The 24,721-nt window shown below is 47.5% G+C and overlaps 1 pseudogene; it reads right to left on the bottom strand.

The window, feature by feature from the left end:
* The window catches only part of LOC124697657, a 17,190-nt pseudogene extending 16,033 nt beyond the window's left edge, over positions 1 to 1,157 (bottom strand).
* Between the last annotated feature and the right edge of the window lie 23,564 nt (positions 1,158 to 24,721).

Below are 24,721 nucleotides of genomic sequence, written 5' to 3' on the forward strand. Positions count from 1 at the left end.
GGCGGTTGCCCTTCGCAGCTCGTCATCGAGTCGGAGTTGCATGTTGCTTCACGAGGAGTCGCTTGTTTGGCGGTTGCCGGCTTGAGCTTCACGGTGCCGCTTCGGCGAGGTCTTGGTGGTTGGTTCTTCGGTGAAGTCGGAGTCGCCGAAGAGTGATGACGATGACGTTGAAGGTCAACCGCGACGACTTCTCGCTTCGGAGGCCTGTGTATCTTGTGTGGGTTGTCGAGTGGCTCTGTGCCCCCGCGGCGGTCGTGCTCCATGACGGTCGTCGGGGCACTTGTTTCGGTTTTCGGCCGGTTTTCCGTTAATAAACTGGCCAAATTCTGTACTTCTTCTTTATTAATGAAAATGGCAAGTCTTTTGCCTCGTTTTTAAAAAAAAATTACACAACAGGCATCACAGATGCCATCACTGTTGGCTTCGTGTTGGCTTAGTTAGGCAGGTTGCTATTTGGGGACAAAACAGCATTATTCTGCTTGTCATTGCTTTTACATCACACCTTGGGCACCGGGAATCATCCGAGGAAGACGACAATTTATCGCACGGTTTGTTACTGATTATAAATAGGTCCAGCTACACGGTTACCGATTCCTAAATCACAGAAGTGGCAACAAGCAGACACTAGTAATATTCAACCGATAAGATGATGTACAAACTGAACCCTAAATCCGCCGGCTCACTCACCTCCATCCCATGGCGTGTCATCCGGCCTGCACAGAATTCGCACGAAACGACATAAACGAACGACATCAGCACCATAATAATATTAACGGAAATTGTACGACGAGATCCCCAAGCTCCGAAAACCTAGGGACGCAAAAAGGGCAGCGGCGGCGCGGCTGGTTACCCGAATATGACGGCGTTCCGAGCATGATGTTGTTGTCGTGCAGCGCGCCGCTGATGCCGGCAGGCAGGTCCGTCTGCAGCCGCTTGAAGCCCCGCATCAGGCGCTTCCGCGCCGGCGTCGACATCTCCGCCGCCGCCGCCCGCACCCCTAGATCCCTCCTACCACGCACCTGCGGGTTCCCCCCGCTCCGTTCCGCTCCCCGGCGTGTGGTGGCGGAGGAGAGAAGCTTCAGAGCGAGTTGGGGGAGGAGGACGGGCTTTTCAGGCAGGGCGGATGCGAAAAAGGGAATGGTATAGGCGAGCGCCATCGGCGTGACGTCCCTCCCCGTGAGATAGCGTAGCCGCCACGCGCGGGTCGCCTTCTGGCTCACTGACCAGGTGGGCCCACCGTGCTGGCCCCAGCTAGCGGTGAGGACGCGTGCGGCAGGACGAAATGACTTTTGCGGTGGTCCAAGTGGCGAGTGGGTTCCGTGGGGCTCACATGTCGGTGAGCTGATGGTGGGTCCGGGCGGTGGCTGGCCGAGATTCCACGATTTGGACAGGATCACATAGGCGGTGCAAAAGGCGGGCCGGGTGAAAGTGGTGGCTGATAGAGGCCTCCAAGCTATGTTCAACTCGCAGCTGAAGACTCGTGGCAGCACTCTTTGATTGATTGTACGATCTCGCGTTGCGTGTGGGCATTGTTGCATGAGGACACTACTCAACATATGTGCATGACAACGGAGCCTTCCGCCAAGTTGTGGTTATTCTCTATGATGGAGTCACTTGATCATGCGGCTTTTGTAGAGATGGTGGTCACCCTTGGGGCCATCTGGTACGCTCGACGTCGACTGATCCATGATGGGATCATCAAAGCCCCCTGTCCACTTACATGTTTGTTAGAAGATTTCTCGATGAACTGGCACATACTCCTGTTTCTGGGCAGAGGAAGAAGCTTCAAGCAGCATCGCCGAAGTGGTTGCCTCCACCACTGGGACTCATGAAGCTCAATGCGGACGCAGCAGTGGCCAAAACTGAAGATGGTGGAGCACTAGTTGTGGTTTGTCGCAATGCGGAGGGTTTTATCTTTGTGCTTCGGCTCTTACTCTAGCAGGATCATTTTCACCTGCTACTCTAGAGGCATTAGCCTGTCGTGAAGCACTTGATTTGGCACAAGATTTGAACATTCAGCACATATGTGTGGCAACAGATTGCCTGGAAGTTGTCAACAATCTAAAGCAACCTTATTTTCGGGCCTATGAAGTGATCACACAGGAGATTAAGGACACGGCGTGTTTGTTCACGATGGCACAGTTCAGGCATGAATCGAGATGCTCCAATGGAAAAGCTCATCGACTAGCTCGCAGTGTAAACCGAGAAATCGGTCGTCAAGTTTGGCTCTTACAGCTTCCTATTAATCTTTCAATTCCTGTAAACTTTATAATCGAGCAATAAAGAGCTGTCGATTCTCAAAAAAAAAAAAAGCTATGTCCAACTCGTAGCCAATTCGCCTTCGGCCAAACGTCAGCCGTCCTTTTTCCCGTTCTTAAATCCTGGCCGTTTAGGTAGGTTTTGGGATGGTTCCTTCCCTCACACCTTCTTTTCACGTAGATGTAGAATTGTAGACGATGTTCATTTGCAGATTTCATTTTATATTTGTTTGTTTTTTAGAATACATGCCCTCTAGGTTGTGTTTGATGTCATTGACGTACGCAAATTTTATGCAGCTCTTTGGATAGGCTTGTGTCATGTGCTCATAAACTCTCTCGTTCAAAAAATATGCAATATGCATAACAACCTACCACTCGGTTAGCCGATGATCGTCTAACTTATGATTCCCAAACAATGTGGTCTAACTTATTCAAGTATTGCAGGCAATGATAATGGCTAGTCTTACTGGCTAGTTGTCATATCGCCGTTAAGTCATAGGTCCCGTTGTTCCAAAAACTTTGATCGTGCGCAATTGTGGATACTATACAAGAACTTTGATCGGTTTCCATCATGTAGCATGGCAATTTCTGATGCTCCACACGTGTAAATAAATGGTCGGGTTTTTAAAGACGCTTATCTATGCAACGAGTGGCAGAGCTAGCCTAGAATATTGGAGGGGGGAGAAATATGTAAAGCTTGGGGCCAAATAACTCTATTTTCTTCTCATCAAAGTCCCTGCAAATGATTTCATCAGAAAAAGCCCAAATTCTCAGGGAGTGGCCCCTCTGACTTGCACATAGATCCTCTAATGTGTGCAACGTGCATGATTTGACATGGGAGTATAAATCCCGGCTTTTAACCTTTAGTGTGCATGCATGTGAGCCCGCATGCGACATTGTGTAGACCATGTTGATAAGTTGATAGTGTGAGAATTTGATACGGTAGGTAAAGTTATGTACTTCTCCCCCATCATAATAGCGGTTGATGTGAACTTGGATAGCTCTACCGGTCGCTGGCTACAAAAGAGAAGACCTTCACAACTCATGCATGCACGCTTTCACATTACTCCATTTTGTCCTGACTCAATAACTTGTAGTCAAAACTTCTTTCAAGAACTAGAATTGCTTGTCGATCGTAGCTTAAACATGTTGTGTCGGGTGTTCAGACACGGAAAATTCTAAAACATAAACATTCTCCAGAAGTACTTACCCGGTGATAATGAGAGGCGTCGGGATGTGCCATTGAAGTTGGTATGTTCAAACTTGCATTAATGGGTGGTTGTGACCTCCCATGCACAAATGGATGGTCACACAATTTCTTCCTGTTACACTTCCCATTTTTCGGAACAGAAGCTTGACAAAAGGATGCACCACAGTTATACATTTATCATCGACGAGCGATGTTTCGGAGGATACCACCTCAACTCCTCCTTCCTAGGGTTAGAAATTTCTTTTGCACATCTGAAAATTTGTAGTTTTCCTTGATTTATTATGTCATCCATCCAGGACCACACATACAGGTACGGCAAGCACGCAAGCCGGCTACAGTTGTGACTTCAGTAATGGAATATGTGCTAGCTAGTTGCAGTCTATGTAGCTTATGTGCACCAACCAGCACCGCTTGGCTAAGAAATTATATATAAATGTTTTCGAGAAATTCTATAGTTAGAATTGCATTATATTCTAATACAAATTTGAGATTGTTTAGTGTGGCAAAAGTTTTAGTAGTTTATTTATATCCTATCTAGCTATTTTTCATTTATTTTCCTCTTTATTACGAAATATGTTATGCTTTAGATGGATACATTCATAGAAATACAAATTTTATCCTTTTATATTGTACTTGAATATATGGTTATGTTATTAAGAAATAGCAAACATAGATGAAACATAGTTTTTACAAACAAATACACTGATATTGGACCTATTCATACAGAGTAATCTCGTATGTTGCTTCATATACTCCTTGCATTTTAAAACAAAAGATAGACTTGCGCATAAATCATGCTTTCATATACAATTGAATGCATCTTTTATACAGAAAATAAAAATCTTAACAAATCAATGACCAACAGGCTGTCAACCATTTGGTTCAATGTTCACTAACTGTTATTATTATTTGTTTAGATACAATCATAAACATCTAACACATATGATCTGCTTGTGTATGACTATGAAGATCTAACAGATAGTTGGATACAGTCTCTTTACGTACGGTTATCCACACACTAATCAAGAGTTGATCCATCAGATCAATGACAGATGTGTTTTTTTTTTTGTTTATGTGACAATTTTCTAGCACATCTCCCTATTTTCTATGTATCATGATTGTCGTATGTATAATATAATTGATCCGATCATCTCATTTTGCTCGGTTAAATGTGTAGAAGGAGATGCAATGCTCGATGTATTGATCGGATGCATATGGCGGTACATATATAGGCCACGTCCTCGACTATACAAGGAAGGAGGCGGGCCCAATAGTAAATACAAGGATATGTATCGCTATACAATAACTACAGATGATACACATCCGGATATACAAGATATGTATCTCAACACCCCCGCAGTCGAAGCGTCACCTGGTCGAACGCATAGACTCGGACCGGAACTCCTCAAAAGATGCTGTAGGGAGACCCTTCGTCATGATATCCGCAAATTGTTGGGAGGTGGGCACATTAAGTACTCGAATGTGTCCAAGCGCCACCTGTTCCCGAACAAAGTGGATGTCCAGCTCAATATGCTTGGTGCGGCGATGGTGAACCGGGTTGGCGGAGAGGTAGACGGCGGAGACATTGTCGCAGTAGACCACGGTGGCTTTGGCGACGGGACATGAGAGCTCAACGAGGAGTTGCCGCAGCCAGGAGACCTCAGCAACCGCGTTAGCAACAGCCCGGTACTCCGCTTCGGCGCTGGAGCGAGATACCGTGGGCTGTCGCTTAGACGACCAGGAGATGAGCGAAGGGCCGAAGTAGACGCAGTAGCCAGACGTGGAGCGACGCGTGTCGGGGCAGCCTGCCCAATCGGCGTCCGAGTAGGCGGCGATGTCCGTGGCGGTGGAGGCGTGGAGAGAGAGACCGAAGTCCATGGTACCACGAATGTAGCGGAGGATCCGCTTGACCGCAGCCCAATGAGGATCCCGCGGAGCGTGCATGTGAAGGCACACCTGCTGAACAGCATACTGCAGCTCGGGGCGAGTCAGGGTGAGGTACTGCAGGGCACCGACGATGGAGCGGTAAGAGGACGCGTCCGTGGCTAAGGAACCGTCTGTGGCGGAGAGCTTGGACTTCTTGTCGACAGGCGTGGCCGCGGGTTTGCAATTAAGCATACCGGCGCGGTCCGAGAGCTCATGGGCGTACTTGCGCCGATGGAGGAAGAAGCCGTCGGTGCGACGGCCGACCTCGATGCCGAGGAAGTAGTGCGGAGGCCCCAAGTCCTTGAGGGAAAACTCAGCGCGAAGACGGTCGGTGAGCTGGCGCGAGTAGGTCCGTGGAGCTGGCCGTTAAGATGATGTCGTCGACGTAGAGCAGCAGGTACGCGGTGGTGGCGCCGTTGTTGTACACGAACAGCGATGCATCGGAGCGGGTGGAGCGGAAGCCGAGTTGGTGAAGAAACGCTGCGATGCGCCGGTACCGTGCGCGTGGGGCTCTGCTTGAGCCCGTATAACGAGCGCGAGAGCAGGCACACATGGTCGGGGTGGGCGCTGTCGACAAACCCGGTGGGCTGCTGCGGCGAAGACCTGCTCCTCGAGATGACCATGAAGAAAGGCGTTGGAGACGTCCATCTGATGCACGGGCCATGCACGGGAGACCGCGAGCTGAAGAACGGTGCGGATCGTCCCGGGCTTGACAACCGGGGCGAAGGTGTCGGTGAAGTCGACGCCGGCGCGCTGGCGAAAACCACGAACCACCCACCGCGCCTTGTGGCGGTCGAGGGTACCGTCCGAGTGGAACTTGTGCTTGAAGACCCACTTCCCGGTGATGACGTTGGCGTGAGGGGGCGGGGAACAAGCGTCCATGTCCGGTTCCGCTGCGGGCGTCGAACTCATCATGCATGGCCGCAAACCACTCGCGGGTCGCGGAGAGCAGCCCGGGCAGAGGTGGGCATAGGCGACGGCGTGGCTGGTGAAGCCGCGGAAGTCGACGCGGTGCAGTACGTACTCGTCCGAGGGGTACCGCGTGCTCGGGACGCGAATCCCCGCACGGGCGCGCGTGAGGGGGCCCGTCGCCGGCGGCGGAGGAGGCGGAGGCGGGGCCGAAGGCGAAGCATCGCCCGAGCCGGGGCTCGAGGGCGACGCGGTCGAGGGCGCGGATGACACGGCGGTGCCCGAGGCGGTGCTCGAGGGCGACGCGGGCGGTGTCCGGGGCGGGCGGCGGCGCCCGAGGCGGGGCTCGAGGGCGCCACGTGTGAGCCCGAGGCAGGGCTCGAGGGCGTCACGGAAGGCGTCGCAGCTGTAGTAGAGGGAGCGCGCGGAGGCGCTACCGAGCCAGGGACCTCCACCAAGGTAGGGCCGCGACGCCGCGGACTGTCAGTCGCGGGAGGAGAAGTCCTCACATGTTCCTGTGCAAAGGGAAAACAGGTGCTCATCAAAGTACACGTGCCGGGATGTGATGACGCGGTGAGAGACCGGATCATAGCAACGGTAGCCTTTGGTGTTAGCCGGGTAACCGAGAAAAACACACGGAATGGAGCGAGGTGCGAGTTTATGAGGGGTGGTGGCAGCGGTGCTAGGGAAACAACGACAACCAAAAATGCGGAGACCGTCGTATGAGGGGGGTGAGCCAAACAGGAGGTTATGTGGTGTGTAATTCCAGCGAGGGCGGCACGGGCGTAGGTTGATTAGGAGGGTGGCGGTAGAGAGGGCGTCCGGCCAGAACCGAGGGGGCATGTGGGCGTGGAACAAGAGGGTACGGACGCAGTCATTAAGGGTGCGTAGGACGCGCTCGGCGCGGCCGTTCTGCTGGGAGGTGTATGGGAAAGTTAGGCGGAAGATGGTGCCGTGGGTGGAGAGGAGGGTGCGGATGGTGGTGTTGTCGAACTCCTTGCCGTTGTCGGTTTGGAGGGCGAGGATGGGACGACCGAACTGTGTAGACACATAAGAATAAAAGGCGGTGAGTGTTGAAGCAACATCGGATTTCTTACGAAGAGGAAAAGTCCGGACAAAGTGAGAAAAATCATCGAGAATAACAAGATAATAAAGAAAACCAGAATGACTCGGTATAGGGGACGTCCATACATCACTATGAAGTAATTGAAAAGGAAGAGATGCAACTCGTGGATGAAGTACTAAAAGGAAGCCGAACATGTTTGCCTAGCCGGCAGAGCGTCACATGAGTGAGCCGCCATTTTATTACATGAAAAAGAAAAGCCTCTCATTATTTGGCGGAGCGAGGTGGAGCTGGGATGGCCAAGACGAGCGTGCCAAAGGTCGACGCCGGCAGAGAGCGCCCGAGGTGCAGCGTGAGTGGAGGGAGACGGCTGAACGGGGTACAGGTCGCCGGGACTCTCACGGCGGTGCAAAACCATCCGGGTACGGGCGTCCTTTACAGAAAAACCAAACTCGTCAAATTCCACGATTACGCAGTTATCGCGAGAAAGAGTTTTGACGGAAACTAAATTCTGAACAAGATGTGGTGAAACTAAGACATTATTAAGAGACAATGGTGTGGAATTAGAAGGAAAAGGAGTGGAGCCAATATGAGAGATGGGAAGACCAGCACCGTTACCGACGATGATGCGAGAGGAAGTGGATGTCGGAGATGAAGTGGAAAGGTTACCCGGGTGAGCAGCCATGTGTGCGGAGGCTCCGGTGTCCATGAACCAGTCTCCACCGCCAGGGTAAGCGCCCGACGAGGGGGCGTGCTGAAGGGCGGTGTACAGCGCGGGGTCCCAGTGGGCCGTCGGGGCCTGCGGCATCATGCCGCCGTAGACGGGAGCGTAGGGCAGGCCGGCGGGAGCCTGCGGTGGCGCGGCGAGGAAGGCCTCGGTGCGTCGGCGGACGGGGGCCGACGGTGCCGGGGACGGGGGGCGCGGAACGGGCATGGTGTAGGCGTGCACGACCCCCGTCCGTGGGTTGTGTCCGCCCGCCCACGGCGGAGTGGGGTGTGAGTACCCGGGCGCGGACCGACGATGCCGGTGGCCGCCGTTGTGGCCACCGCCACGGCCACCACCACGGCCACGGCGACGGCCGCGGCCACCGCCCCCTCCTCCTTGGTGCTCGTTGCGGCCGAGGCGCGAGTGTGGAGGGGCGGGGGTGGGCGCCGGTGGAGCTCCTCCGCCATGAGGAAGAACGCTGTTGCCGCTTGCCCACGGAGCGGTGTGAACCGCCCGGGTGCGCACACCCTTCAGCCGGCGTTCCTCCGGCCGGGAGGTAGTCGACCGCCCGCTCGAACGTAGGGTTGGTCATGAGGGTGAGGTTGGAGGCGGCGTTGCCGAGGTCCTCGCTGAGGCCGGCGGTGAGGGTGGAGAGGAGGAGCTCGTCGCCAATCCGGAACCCAAGGTCCTGGAGCTCGTCGGAGATTGCCTTGAGGCGCAGGCAGTAGGCGTCCAAGGTTTGATCACCCTGGGGTGTGCCGAAGAATTCCTGCTGCAAAAAGACAACACGTTGGAGCTTGTTATTGGTGAAGAGGCCGTTGATCTTTCCCCACACCGTGCGGGCATCATCGCCTTCCCGAACGATGGTCTTGAAGATGTCCGGCGAGACGGTGAGGAAGAGCCAGCGGATGATGGTGGCGTCGATGGCCAGCCGGCCGGAGTCGCAGGCGAGGAGGTCGGCGGTGCCGTCGATGTGATCGCGCAGGTTGTACTCGCGGAAGAGGAGGTAGAAGTACGTCTTCCAGGCGAGGTAGTTGGCGGCGGAGGTGGACAGCTTGACGGGGACATGGTCGGTGATGGCGACGGCGCGGAGCTGGCCGGGGTCGGGGATGGAGGAGTCGGCGAAGGGGTTGGAGCTAGGGGTTGACATGATGAGGAAGGGGAGGCGGCGCGCGGCTGGAGAGGGAGGAGAGGCGGCGCTGCTAGGGTTTAGGGGTTGGGGGAGGGGGGGTGCGGCGCATGGGGAGGAGAGGCGGCGCGCGGCTAGGGTTTAGGATCTAGGAGGTGTCTGATACCATGTAGAAGGAGATGCAATGCTCGATGTATTGATCGGATGCATATGGTGGTACATATATAGGCCACGTCCTCGACTATACAAGGAAGGAGGCGGACCCAATAGTAAATACAAGGATATGTATCGCTATACAATAACTACAGATGATACACATCCAGATATATACAAGATATGTATCTCAACAAAATGAAAGAAAAAACATGGATTTATGTATCATTTGTGCATTTGTAGTTCGCATACAAGATTAATACGTTCGGTAAATATGGTTAAAGGGAGTAAATGTTTTACACGCGTAAAAAATTTATGTGTATTTTACACCCTTGATAATGTGGTAGATTTGGGGTTGCAAGCGATTTCCGGTAGACAAATTTAAATCCCACATTGTTAGAGCTAACCAAACAAGCCCATTGTCATTCCTGAACCTAGTTGTGCCCTTTAGGCCACACCAGATAGTCATTGTCTTCCCCTCCTCTAATATATTTTTCTATACACAAGGAGATTGATGATGAATCGCGGTGGACTTGCCGGTCCAGGAAAGGTTGCCAAGCTTGCTACACCTTTACCAAATCCAACTCACTCTCTCTCCCGTAAATTAGCATGTTAGTGCTCTTCCATCTTGCTCCATAGTCCCTCTTGCTCTGTCTCTGACCGCGGCCCAGCCATGGTGGCCACCGTTGAGGAGCTCACGAGCTTGTCCATTTTCCACCTTACTGCCAAGACCCACCCACGTGATGGCCTCCAAGGCCTCCTCGCGGTGGGGATGACTGAGATGCCCCTATTTGTATTGGAGGCCCAATGAGGCAGTGTAATGGATCTGGCACTTCTACATTGACCAATGAGAGCGGTGGCGGGGTCGGGGAGGCTGATGGGGAGAAGCGAAGCAACGAGGATGCGCCGGAGGTGGAAGAAATTGCATGGGCTGTAGAGGAGGGCAAGACAACTTACCACATGGTTCACTAGTGAAGCGAGTCCATCCTACTGGGCCTATCTGTCTGTGAGGGCGAGCAAGGTAGGCTAATTGGCTAATGAGGTTCTTAAAGGTGGGGAGTCAGTACTCTGGGCCCACATGTTGATGTTTTGGTGGTGGGTCATGTAGTGGTTGTAACAGATTCACCGATTTAGATAGAAGGGTATAAGAGGAGCGGAAGGTAAGCCGATGGGGCCAGCCGGCCAGGTAAAGGTGGTGGCCGCCAAAAGCCTCTGACCTATGTCCAACTCAATGCCATATTTAATTTCCATTTTGAAATCTTGAACATATAGGGTGATTTTGGGATGGTTCCATACAAGCTTCTCTTGATGGGGTGATGGCCAATTTTCATTATGTTGCATATTTATGGCGTGAATACGACCTCCTATTTTTGTGTTTTATCCTATCAATGTATTTAAAAAGAGCAAGGTGTGTCAACCATTTTTCCATTTAAGTTGAAAAAACTTCGTCAAACGACCATGAGGTAGTGTTGGAGATCTACGATAAACAAAATAATATATTGTTCTCTTTGTTGCTCATACGACGTTCTATTCTTTTGTCACTTCAAATCATTCAATCCTCCAAGCTTGACTTGCAATCACATGTGCATGCTCAATGAGTCTCGGTTGATTATATCACCATTGTCTTGTAGCTTTGTTAACTAAGTTCTCACATGTCTATTTTCTACTCTATTTTGGGATGGAATCAACGCTCAATCTAAAATCATGGGACTCATCTTAGTTTTGTTTTAAGCTAAATTTCGTCAGGCTTTGGATGAGCTTTTATCTTATGCCTATAACAACTTATGGCCCAATTATTCTTCATAACATTTGATGATGCCCAAAAATACCATTCAACTTTTATTGTTATTTTAAATTATAATATTGGCTAGTCTTACCACCTAACTGTCCCTATTACACCTTTTTCTAATTAATCTAATAAAATGACAGAAATTTTGCTGCTAACTACAAACGGTATTGGTGTTTTTTGCGGGGGATGTTGGTGTTTTCTAATCCAATACTCACATCGCATACAATAGTTTTCTTCTCATTGATGCGTAATGATGGAGATATCGCACACATTTCTCATGGTCCCTTTCACACGGAAAGTACTATATGCAGTCGTTTTGACCGTGTGCACTTGTGGTTATTGCGCCGATCTGTTTCCATCAGATGATCTGAGACAACTTATGATGCTCCACATGTGTAAATCAAATGGTAGGTTCTTACTTGATAAACACAATCATGGTGCACCAAAATGCATGATTTAACATGTATGTGAGTACATATCCACACTTTTAGGTTTTCGACGTTCACGTATACTGACATATGAACCCGCATACATTATTGTGTAGACTAGTTATAACTTGACGGTGTGCGGGTTTTGTATGGTAGGTAAACTGGCCTACTCCCCATCACGAGCAAGTTGTTGTGAACACTGACTAGAAAAGAGGCGGCCTTCACATTGCACGTCTATATTTTCATACTAGTGCACTTTTCCTAATTGAACAATTTGCTACCATAACTTCCTTCAACAATTAGAAATATTTGCCGGTTGTAGCTTAAACACATTGCCCCATCCTGATGATCGAGCTGACCAGTGTGTAAGCACAAAGAATACTTAAATGGGAGCATGCATGCTCCTAGAGTACTTGCCTAGTGAGAATGAGATTCGTCGGGATGTGCACTTGAAGCTTATTTCACCTCGCAAGCATGCTAGTGATCATAAACTTTCTTTTGTGTTTGTGTTGTGGTGAGCATCTTTCAGTCCCTAGAAACGTGACAAGACCGGCATATTCAGTCAGACACACATCAGCCGTCTTTTTTGGGTTCTTAAATCTTGGCCGTTTAGGTAGGTTTTGGGATGGTTCACTCGCAACTTCTTTTGATGTATGTAGACAATGTTCATTCACGAATTCCATTTTCTATTTGTTTGTTTTATAGAAGACATCGCTTCTAGGTTGTGTTTGATGCCATTGATGTATCAAAGCCGAGAATATAAATGTTCACCTTTTTGTTGCAAGTTCGAGAAATCAGCCATTGATAAATCACGAGTTGGTGTGGAAGCTTGGAAGGCTCACGCCGAGCAAAAGTACATGTTTTTTTCCTTGGTTGCTCGTCCCACAACCTATTGTCATCTCAGATTGTTTTTTATCCTCCGCTCACTCGACTTCAGTACATGCACTACTCCCTTCGATTGATCATATAGCCTTTTTGTACCTTTACCAACTAAGTTTGTAAATATGTTTTCTAGTACGTCCTAATTGTTGGGCCTTATTTCTGTAAGGAATCAATGCTCACCTAAAAAACGACGTCGGGACTTGGTCGGCATCGGTCCCGTTGTTAATCAAATTACCGCCGGTCTTTGGATAGCTTTTGCCATATGTTCATAAACTCTCGTTCAAAAAATGTATATATGCTCATAACAACTTACCACTCGGTTAGCCTTGAAAACATTGATGATCCCTAAACAATATCGTCTAACTTACTCAAGTATTGCAAACAATGATAATGGCTAGTCTTAGGGGCCAGTTGTCCTACTAGACTTTATCGCCGGTACGTCGTAGGTATTGTCCCCAAAAAGAAGACGACAAAGAGTGGTGAGCATGTTTTTATCTACCTATCCTTGTGTACTGAATACCCCACCCCACATAGTTTCCCAACAATATCTCACATGGGAGTACAAATCCCCGCTTTTAAGCTTTAGTGATGTAAACCCGCATTGGACATTGTGTAGACCATGTTCATAAGTAGATAGTTTGAGAATTTGATATGGTAGCTAAAATTATGTACTTCTCCCCCATCATAATAACGTCTGATTGAACTTGGATAGTTGTACCAATCGTTGGCTACAAAAGAGGGGACCTTCACGCCGCATGCATGTACACGCTTTCAAATTACTCCATTTTGACTGACTCGGTAGCTTCTTGTCAAAACTTCCTTCAAAAACTGCAATTGTTTGTCAATTGTAGCTTAAGCATGTTGTACCGCTTACCGGGTGTTCAAATGAACATGCCCCGTAAGTACTTACCCACTGAAAATGGGAGGCATCGGGATGCGCGACTAAATCCGATATGAACCTTCGTCAATCTCAAGCCACGTCGAATCAGTTTCTTGAATTATGTCTCTCGGAGGTGCTTATAGAGGTATGTGTCTGTGTACCTTAATAGAGGTGAGTATATGTACGTTTGTGTGAGTGTATACAACTCTACTGTTTCGCAAAAAAAAACACCACTCACCTAAGAAATCATATACGAGTGTTTTCGAGTCACATGTCTGAATCAATTATAGGCTCCTTGAAAATATCTACTACACTTAACAGTCATAGTGCTTTGGCCGGAAATACAATTCTAACGGCGGCATGGCCTACCGGTCAAGCATCCACCACTAAAACAACGTCGCGATTCATGCATCCCTGCGTGCGCCATTACGTTACAGACTAAGTTACAGAAATTCAAAGTTAATCACATGATCCGTGTATTCTGTAGCGTGAATCATGAGGAGGAACCGACGATGAAAACTTGGCCGGTAGGTCACGAATCACGTCGGTGCTTTGGAATGTACAATTCTACACAAGAATACAGATGACACTTATACTAAGGTGCATGCATGAGAGCCCGTCTATAGTACTAGGTAAAAAGCGCGCTTCGCCGTGCCGCCTGTATTTCGTTCTAACACAACGTGGCTGGAATGGTAAGACCGTACGTGTCTACAAACTGAACGAAGCATTTCCATCTAACATGAAAACCCTCAGAATTTTGATGACTTTTTTTGTGGATGTTCAAAATAGAAAAATACAAAATTGGATTGTTGCATAGTCCAATATGCATGTTCAACCGTTAAAGTGCACAAATTCTTGATTGGCTAATTGTGCAAATGATTCCCTATGAATCTTCGTGAAGGTAAGTATAACCGGGGTAATCGCAAATAAATAGACCATGTAGCTCCTAACAATTCGAATTAGATAACTTGCAAAAGTTCATATAAACTCTGCATTGGTTCCTGAAAATTCCAATCAGATAACTTAACGAAGTTCGTGAAAACTGATCTTATGTGTTTGCGTCAAAAAGAGAAGCATAAGGCCAGATTTGTCCATCATAAAAAAAAATGCTGACAAAGCACCGCATAGGCAGGTATCAATAGGCATATTGTAGATTCTACACTAACATAAACTCGGGTTTACTTGGTGCATCACAAGTCACACACTTATCTGGTATTTCTTGAAAATTGGATTGAAGAAACTAAAAATCTCATATATGGCAACTAAATAAATATTAAAGGCCATAGAAATAGATGGGAATAAAATCTTCTCGTTATGCTGACCTTAAGCTTCTACTTCAAACTAATAACAGCCAAAGTTTCTTTTGCTTCAGCTGTCCATTCGTGAAGTTTCACAAAAGCATAAGTGCCGCGAATTAGGACCGGGTGATTATGACCAATTTTGCACTTCCTCACAAGTTAGTGGGTCGATTCACCCTAACTTTTAAGTTGTTGTACCAACTTGAACGCACTGCATAAGTTATTGTATATCTGGTGTTATTACCTCTTTTATGTATATAGTTGGTCAAACTTTATGAAGATTGAATTAAACCAAAACTAATTGGCATCCACATATAGTGAAGGAAATAGGAAGTGTTGTTTAATTGTATCGATGTAAGAGCTGCTACTGCCTTCCCGAAAAAATAACATAAAAAAATGAACGCACTTCCATCACAAGGTATGCTTGACAAATAGCCCCGGTCCTATAGGGAGGCTCTTGTTGCTACACTGCCCCACAGGCCATGTGTATGTATGCACGCAATACTGTACAAATCAGTTGCTGGCTCATCTCGCCATAGTCTCCCTATATGGCTATAGTAGCACCCACGGGAGCAGGACCGTGTAAATCGGTGACTCAGGGCAGTACCAAGAAGGCTAATGTAAAAAAATAAGAAGTAATAGAGAACATTGCATAGAGCTAATCTGTTGTTCAATGTTGACAGATGCTACTATTTCAATTTCTAAACTTAGACCACTGTGATTTTGCGAATAAACATATTGCTGCAACTACCTCTTCAATTTCAGAGGCACCTGGGACTTTAAGTCGCCTCAGCGTGGCTTTGCAACCTTCTTGTTTGGATCAAATGGCAGTACCTAATACCTCCCTCCATGCCCTGACATCGGAATTGAGGCCTTTCTCGAGATAGTAGTCTAACCTCCATGTCCTCCTTATATTGCTTGATATCCTTGTTCACTTTTGTTCTCTTGCTTGATCTCACTATTTCGATAAAAGGAGAGTAAAAAGGAAGAAATAGTACAGAACATGTGTGTATAGTTTTGAGCGCATAAATGTGGGATCAACAATAGAAAATTTAGCATTGAAATTCTCCAACTGTTAATTTGAAGGGAGATGGCACTAAATATATAAATCTGTAGTAATTCTATTGTTAGAAGATCATGTCACATGAATATGTAACTAATATAAGATGTGTTGAACGACAAAGAATATTATGGATGGCTTACCATCTAAGCAGATTTATGTTATTACGCGAAGTATCTTCTTCAGAGGTCTTCAGCATTAGAAATGCTAGAAAAAGAATGGAATGAACATGTGTTGCGCCAGTGGTTGATAGCACCCTACTCAACGGGTCAACAAAAATGGTTGATAAATATATGGTGTAAACGGATCGGATCGGATTTTTCTCATACCATATGCTTTACCATATATTTTTCTCGGATCCGGATCGGAGCAGATATTGATCGGTTTCGGATTCGAATGCGGATATATCGGACGGCGGATTCGAATCGGAAACGGGGCGGACTCGGTCCGGAAACAAACATAGTTGGATATATGCTTTCACAGTAGATAGTTATAATTTTTGCAAATCTTGAGAGGGACTTAAACTTTTAATCTTGTGTAGTTAAGAAAAAAAGAGGCAAAATTTACGTTAAAACTTAAGAGTTGATAGAATTTAGAGCTAAACATGCTCGCCAAATGAATTTGGAAACTCAATAACTACTATCCTTGTGAATTGGCCTTGGCTTTTGATTCAAAAATCGGATTATCCGGCTTAAAATCAGATATGGACACCTTAAAACGGATTCGGGGCCGATTTCGGCGAGGAAAATATCATATCCATTTACACCCTATGCAAATACAATCTATTAGGGAACATTAGATCAACCGGTGTACTTTTGCACACCTTTATTGATACTTTGGAACCCGGAGTGTATATACATTGTTGTGAGAAAATTATGCTTCTATTTTAGAATAGCTTACCTTGACATAAGACTATCTGAAAAGGTATGCCTACATAGGACGACAAACAGAATAATCAGAAGCTCAACAGTACTACTCAAATGCACATGGCAATCTTTCATTAGACAACAAAACATTGATCAACAGAACATACAATTAATACTATTTGAAATATATATCAAGAAAATCTGAAGGTAGCGACAATTCAATGGTTTCAAGTGTAACAGAAATAGATAATATACTTTTACCTACAGCTTGAGGGGCATTCTTCGGAGAATTGCATAACCTCAGCCAGAAGAAAAAGTTCATAATCTGCAAGATGTGAGCAATAGAACATGTGATTAACACTATTTGAAATATATATTAACCAAATCTGGAGGTAACGGCAATACGATGGTTTCATATGCAACAGAAATAGATAGTATACTTTAACCGGAGCTTGAGGGGCATTCTTTAATTGCCACACATATACAACTAACAGTATTTAGAGAATCTTAGCAGTTGGGGTTTTTCTTTCACTGCAAATAACCACTTCGAGTTTAGCAACACTGCTGCTTCCAAACCATCTAGAAAAATTGCACACTTAGATACTCTATAGAAAGCTTGCAGCAACTTATACAATTTATATTTAAAGACTAACCTGAAACTACGAAAGTACGAAACAGATTATTCAGTCCAAGGTCACTGCACCAAACTACAAAAACTGAGCTTGCTATCGATTCTGAACTAAACTATATCCCTAGCATGCAGTAGTACCGGCCATCACTTATCAATAACAATGCTAGCGTATAGAATATCTCCAAAGAACTAAGAACTATAGACATGGAGTTGACAAATCTCAGCGATGGCAAGTTGAATCAAAGGTCAATAACACAACCTACCTTGATACGTGTCATAACAACTGTGGCAGGTGTGCCCGGACAATGGACATAGCTGATGGCGACCCTCACCAGGCCAGCGGCGGCAGAGCCTGGAAATTTAAGGCGACGGCGAGCTGGTATACTTCTATTGCAAGAAAAATATTATGCACATATGCAAGAAATGAGATGCTTCACCTCTAGCAATCATCTCTTGCTACTACGGAAAAACTACAGAAAAAGAATACATTAGCAGTCTAATAACTGTTCCCAATCATGCAAGGAGCACACTTTTACCATATGATTTTCCTAATAGAAGCCAGAAACCAGAAAATACATCAAAAAAATCAAGAACAAAATAGAATTTGCAGCACATGAGAAACAATCATACCTGAAAATCCCTAGGAAAGAAATACTATCTCTGCAATCTTAAAGTCCCAAGGCGTTAGATCAGTGCGGCAAGAAATAGAGGAAGAACAACAGATGAAGAGCGCATGTATTTGGTGGTTGGCCAGCCTGAGGAGGAAGCGCACATCCTCATCGCTAAAGAAGGACGGGCGAGAAGATTTTACATAGAGCAGGCCAAGCGCCTCCCTCTCCCTCGCAGCGCTGCCCCACAGGCCAGAGCTGCTCGTCCCCATGCCTCCTCTACACATGCTAATTCCGCGTCCCACGACCCCCGCCTCGAGCAACGCCTCCAACCCTCCTCCTGACCCCGTGCCTCCCGCAGTGCCTTCTCAGCGTCGGCTCGTCCTCTTGCGCAACGACTCTACGGCCCTGGCCCCCTCCTAGAGCAGTGCTTCCCTTAGAACAAAACAAGACCTAGGGTTTGCGCGTGGCGGCAATTGGAGGTGTGGGACGACTGCTTCGGAGGAGGAATAGAATGGGGAGAGGACACAAGCTGCGGCAGCGAGCAGTGGGGCTGAGGAGGCTGGTGAGGTGATGGGGATGGGGCTTCCGGCGGCATGGCTGCGGGAGTCGAGATGGAGAAGAAGGGCCGGGGCAGCGATGTGGGGGAGGAAGAGAGAGAAAGGTTTGATGAACTGCAAGCTGCTTTTTTCACCGGATGAACTGTTTGCCCAGTAACAATTCGATGGACGGATCAGTATGTCAGAGAGATTAGAGATAAAAAGTAGTGTACCGGTAACTTATTCTATCTACCAAAACGAACGTACCATACTGGTTCAGAGGCATGATCGTGTGGTCCAAAATGCGCGCGCGGGAGTGCTTTCACCAGGCGGGTACAACAACAGGCTTATATCTTTTTAGTAACGGTTTTGCTATGTCTCAGTTAACTGAGATTTTCTTAAGTCTAAGTCACTTACAAAAAAGTACTTGGGTTTACCGGCAATTGTGGGGGCAGATAGATCGGACTGCTTCTTACACTTCATAGACCGGATAATTCAGCGTATTTCTGGGTGGAAGGAAAAATTGTTGTCTATTGGAGGGAAGGAGATGTTGATAAAGGCGGTGGCCCAATGTATCCCTGTCTATGCGATGTCGGTTTTCAAAATACCGATAGGTGTTTGCAAAAGGATATGTGATGTAATTGCAAAGTTCTGGTGGGGTGATGAGGAAGAGAATAGGAAGATGCATTGGTATGCATGGTGGAAGTTATGCTTTCCTAAACATCAAGGCGGTATGGGGTTCCGAGATCTTCATTCTTTTAATCTAGCTATGTTGGCAAAACAATGTTGGAGATTGATGAATGCACCTGACTTGCTTTGTGCTCGAGTATTGCGAGCCAAATATTACCCGGATGGGGATATCCTCCATGCCGGACTAAAAAAGGGAGCATCGTTTACTTGGCAAAGTATTCATGCTGGAATACAAACTTTTAAAAAAGGTTGTGTGTGGAGAGTTGGTAATGGAGCAAATATAAACATATGGAGCGACCCCTGGATTCCATCAAGCACTGATCGTAAGGTTATATCTAGCCGAGGGGAGGCTGTATATACAAGAGTAGAGGATCTTATAAATCCTGTGACTGAACAGTGGGACGAACAACTTCTCCGAAGTCTTCTAAATCCAGTGGATGTTAATAGGATTCTTGAGATACCTCTGAATGTTGGTGCCTTTGATGATTTTGTGGCATGGAACCAGACTAGAACGGGGCAGTTTTCTATTCGATCTGCATATCACGTGGAATGGAAATACCAATTTGGCTCACGAAGAGGTCCCAACACAGGACAAGGTTCTCCTTCGAGCTCTAATCCTGTTTGGAAGAATTTGTGGAAGATGAAAGTTCCTAGTAAGGTGCAAATTTTTTGTTGGAATGCTTTACATGGTTCGCTACCTCTGAAATCAATTTTGGTAAATAGACATGTGGGAACATCGGGACAATGTCCGATTTGTTTCCGGGGAGCGGAGGATGTGAAGCACCTCTTGTTCACCTGCCCGGCTGCGAGTGGAGGTCTGGTCTGAGCTAAAACTACTGCAAGTGATCGGTGATGTTTTACCGGAAGATAGATCGGGATCATCGATCCTAGAGATTTTACTACGGCGCCCTGAACAATCCATGGCAAGCTTACCCCAAATTAATGTCCGTGAACTTATTGCTGTAGCATGTTGGTACATTTGGTGGATTAGAAGACGGCGAACCCATGATGAACCGGTGCCACCGGTTAAGTATAGGGCCACATCTATTTTGGGACTAGCAGCAAATTTTATCAAATCATTTTCCCATGCTGCAGCTCCGAGTGGTGCAAAGTGGATGCGACCTGTGTCAAACCATGTCAAACTTAACGTGGACGCGGCGTTTCTGGCGGATGCGCGGGCAGGTGCAACGGCGGCGGTGATTAGAGATGATAAGGGCCGGTTCCTTGCAGGATCATGCGCCTTCCTGGAACACGTTGAGTCGGCAGCAACCGCAGAAGCGATAGCTATGCGTAATGGCCTGGAGTTGGCTGTGAGTTTGGGATGTAATAGGGTCGAAGCCGAATCTGATGCAGTCGATGTTATTAATGCATGCAATGGAGAGGAGATGTGGTGGAGCTCGGCGGCAGCAATCTACGCTGACTGTATTTCCTCTATCGCAATCTTAGGGGAAGTCGAGTTTAGGCACTACCCTAGGGAGTCAAATGAAGTTGCTCATAATCTGGCTAGGTTTTGTTATGATTCAAAAAATTCTTGTAACTGGGTCGATGAACCCCCTAGTTGTATCTTGAGCAAGCTACTAGCTGATGTAACTATTCTGTGATTTGGAAGCGGCAAGTTTCAGACGCACTCTTTTCCTTACCAGGGTACCGAAGGGGACTGGAAGGTTTTTAATGAGGCGGCTTGCTGACTTAATATATTATGATTTCAAAAAAAAAGTCACTTACAAAAAAGTACTTGAGTTGCACTTTTCTGTTAAAAAAGTGCAATTGCACTTTTCTGCCAGAAATGTGCAACAGGACTGAGTTGCACTTTTCTTTGAACTGCAGTTGCACTTTTCTGAGTTGACTGAGACTTAAAAAAATCCCAATCAACTGAGACATAGACACACCCTTTTAGTAATGTTGTTGATCACGGTAATAAGTAGATTGTGTCCGAATTTGATATGGTAGTTAAAGTGATGTACTTCTCTCAACCAAGAGAAAACGGTTGCCAGTGTGAACTCGGATAATGGTACCGTCCAGTGGCTACAAAAGAGGCGACCTTCACGCGGCACGTCAGCATTTTCATATTACTATAGTCTGGTTGGGTCAATAGCTCGCTATCAAAACTTCCTCTGAGAATTGGAACTATTCGTCAGTTGTATATTATGCACGTTGCGCTGACCTGATGATTGACCCGATTGGTGTTTAATCACAAAGAGTCTAAAACAGGAACATCCCCTGGAGTACTTGTTCCGTGAGAATGTGAGGCGTCAGGATGTGTAGTCGAAGTTGAAGCTAGTTACTAAGCAGTTCGTGAGGTCAACCCTTGAAGTTGCAGTAACTTACCACGTTTTGATGGAGTGATGTGCAGCCAAGAAGTTTCTCCTGTGTTGCACCGCGCATTAGACAGACAAAACCACTCATCCACCTCGCTTCATCCTTCATGACTTCACTGCTGTTACCAACGCTCGTCGCCACATCTCGCCTTCGTTAGGGAGGCTCGTCGTCGCTGAGCCTGAGGAGGGGGCCTCACAGTTGACCGTCATTGCCACTGTGGAGAAACGTGATCGGTCCCTCGGCTTATGCTCCTTCGCGCTAGAATAGGGGACTCTTTTGGTTTTGGGTTGAACAAGAGCACTCATCAACCAATTGTTGGAATTGAAGTGAAGAATAGGAAGCTTGCTAGAGGTACAATTTGGTTCAGCGTTTGGAACACAGGATATAAATCGTCTTCCTTTGCTTCGTAGGAGTTAGAGGAACATCCGTTCCTCCATCTTTTTCCGCTGAAAGAGGCCCTAAGTGAGTTCAGATAGATACTTAATATTACAACATTTTTTTTATAATCAATACCACATATATTCATAGTAACAAATAGTACATGGTAGAGATACATGAACTGACTCCAGCGATTACAAAATAAAGTGTAAAAGATAGTAACAAATTTTCGAGGTCTTCAAATTCTTTTCTTCTTCAAGAACACAATCTTGTACTCTTCTGAAGGCAGCCAAAGATAGATAACGAATCATAGACCTGTAGATACCGATGAAAGTTCTCCCATAATTTTTTGAGCCGCAATGCCAAGGTTGCGTGCACGCACACAACCATTAAAGCAGTCATTCAACATCGGCAAGAGTACCAACACCAGTATGTCATGGAATAACAACCGACTAGCTTTATCGTTTTCTTCGGGTCGAAGGGTGCACCTGCTGTTTTTTTCGGGTCAGAAGGGTGCACCTGCTGTTTCTTTGCCTCCTTTGCAACGTCGAATTCATCGGACCCTATGTTTCGATTATCACCTGGAGGCTGCGTATGATCTGTAATAACATCGAGTGCATTGAGCTCTTCCTTAACACCGAACTTCGCGGCGATCTTCTAGAAATCCCTGTCGCAGTTATCAGAACGAGAGAAACTTCCGTGAACGGTTATTGTTGTCCCGTTATTGCCTGGCATCTTCAGCTTCAAGTATGCATAATGGGGCACTGCCATGAATTTGGCAAATGCTGGCCTGCTGAGGATGGCGTGATATTGTGATTCCAAATCAACCACTTCGAATTCGAGTTTTTCTTTCCTGAAGTTGCTAGGCGTGCCAAAAACTACATCCAGTGATATTTTACCAAGGGGATATGCGGGTCGGGTCGGGTCGGGATGATGCCATGGAATCCTGTGTCATATTCTTTTAGCATATCAACCGTTAGCCCCATTGCCTTCATTTTGCTAGCGAATAACAGGTTCAGACCGCTTCCTCCATCCATGAACACTTGCTCATGTTGTAACCTCCAATTTGTGCTTCAAAAACTAGAGCAGCATGACCAGGTCTTGGAACGGCCGTTGGGTGGTCCGTCTTGCTAAAAGATATGCTTTGGTCTGACCAGTCGATATATTCGGGTATTTCAGCCATAGCAACCTCTGCGTACTTCACCTCTCGTGAAAACTTCTTGGCTTCTCTCTTTGAAACACTAGTTTTATGGATCATGTTGACTTGTCCTCGAGACGCTGGAAATACTTCGGATGGTATGTATATGTCTCCTCCTTCTGGTTTGTACTGCTGCGGTGGGTGACTATAAGCTGCTACCCTTTCCGTCGAGTGAGCTTTCGCTGCTGTCTTGGCCCTAAGATCTTCGCAAAACTACCGGACTTCGAGGAACTGTCGACAATTTCTAAGCAGGTGAGTGGCCTTTTCAAGGTTATCCTTTGGGTCGATGTAAGAATGCAGGTAACACGGTGCCTCAAGCTGCTCTGTGGCCGATAGATAAGGTGTGCAGAGGCGGCTCTTGTTTGACAGCACATTGTAACATCCTCGTTCATACTGTCGAGGGCGGCTCGCAACTCGCTCTTCTTCTTTGCGGCGTGAATCCCTTCGTCTCTTCCTTTGCTCCTCTCTGCTGCCGAAACTGCTTCGACTGCCCTCTCCAATACTCCCAGACAGGACTGCCAAAGCTGTTGTTGGCGCGATGTCATCTGGAACCGAAGTTCTTGGGCTTGGCGCGCTTGAACTAGGAAGGCGAACGAAACCTCTGGAGTCTATGATGAAGTGGACACCACCGAAAGTCGTATCCATGTTGTCGCGCGACTCCGTGGAGATCGGATGCGACACCTCAGTGCGTGGTGTGTACTCAAAGGATCCGCAGCGAACCGAACTTCTTGGACTTAGTGGCGTTGGTGATTCCAGCACGAACGCTGCTGACGTTACTGAACTGCCGATGACATGCCTTGTGCCAATAGATTCCCCACAGACGGCGCCAATTGTCGAGGGTACTCCTCGGCAATGCCCTCCGTATGGGGCTTAGGGTTGATGGAATCCTGTAGGCTGACACGAGACATCGGTTATCAAACAAGCTGGGAGAGCGATTTTACCCAGGTTCGGAGCCCTCGATGAGGTAAAACCCTACGTCCTGCCTGTCTGATCTTGATTGTGAAAATATCGGGTTACAATGGGGTGCCGAAGGTTTCGGCTATGATCACGTCGAGAGACTAAGTTCTGTATGAGCTAGCTCTAGACTTATGGTGGCTAAGATTTCTAGGTTTGCGTGTGTCCCTCGGCAGCCCCTCTCCTGGCCCTTATATTGGGGCCAGGTCTCGAGAATACTGTCCGGGTACGACTAGGTTACAGAGAGCCCTAGATCTAAACTTTCCTTGTATTCTTCGTCTTCTTGCCTTGTGCTTCAAGAATTCTTCTTAGGAACCGATGTAGCGGCCCATCTGGCCTTCGAGTGCCTTCATGGACCCCTGGCTGGGCCGCAAGAGGTGGCGCAACATTAGTTACCCGAAGGGTAATGCCCACATCAACGCCTTCCTCAGCCTCCGCCTTCTGGTCCACAATATCCGCCAGCACCGGCGCCGCCGCTCCCGCCCCGCCTTCCTCGACAACCGCCGCTTCCGCCTCGGGCTTCTCCAGATCCTCCCTAGCCACAACACCTACGCCCTTCTCCAGATCTGCCACTGCCACCACCTCCTGCACGTCGCCCTTCTTCAGATCCTCCACCTCCGGCTCCTCCACGGACGGCTCCTTCACCAGCTACTCAACCTCCGAGGCCGTCGCGGACGCCTCAGCCTCCGGCTTCTTCGCATGCAGCAGAGCCGACGCGGCCGACGACGCCGACGCCGCCTTGCTACCCTCCTTCTCCATCGCCGGCGATGGATGCGGTCGAATAGGGCTGCTAGGGTTTTCTGTCTCTCTCTCTCTCCTCTGTTCTTTGCCAAATTTGGGGGAAATG

The sequence above is a fragment of the Lolium rigidum genome, chromosome 3 (assembly GCF_022539505.1).
Source record: "Lolium rigidum isolate FL_2022 chromosome 3, APGP_CSIRO_Lrig_0.1, whole genome shotgun sequence".
NCBI lineage: Eukaryota > Viridiplantae > Streptophyta > Magnoliopsida > Poales > Poaceae > Lolium > Lolium rigidum.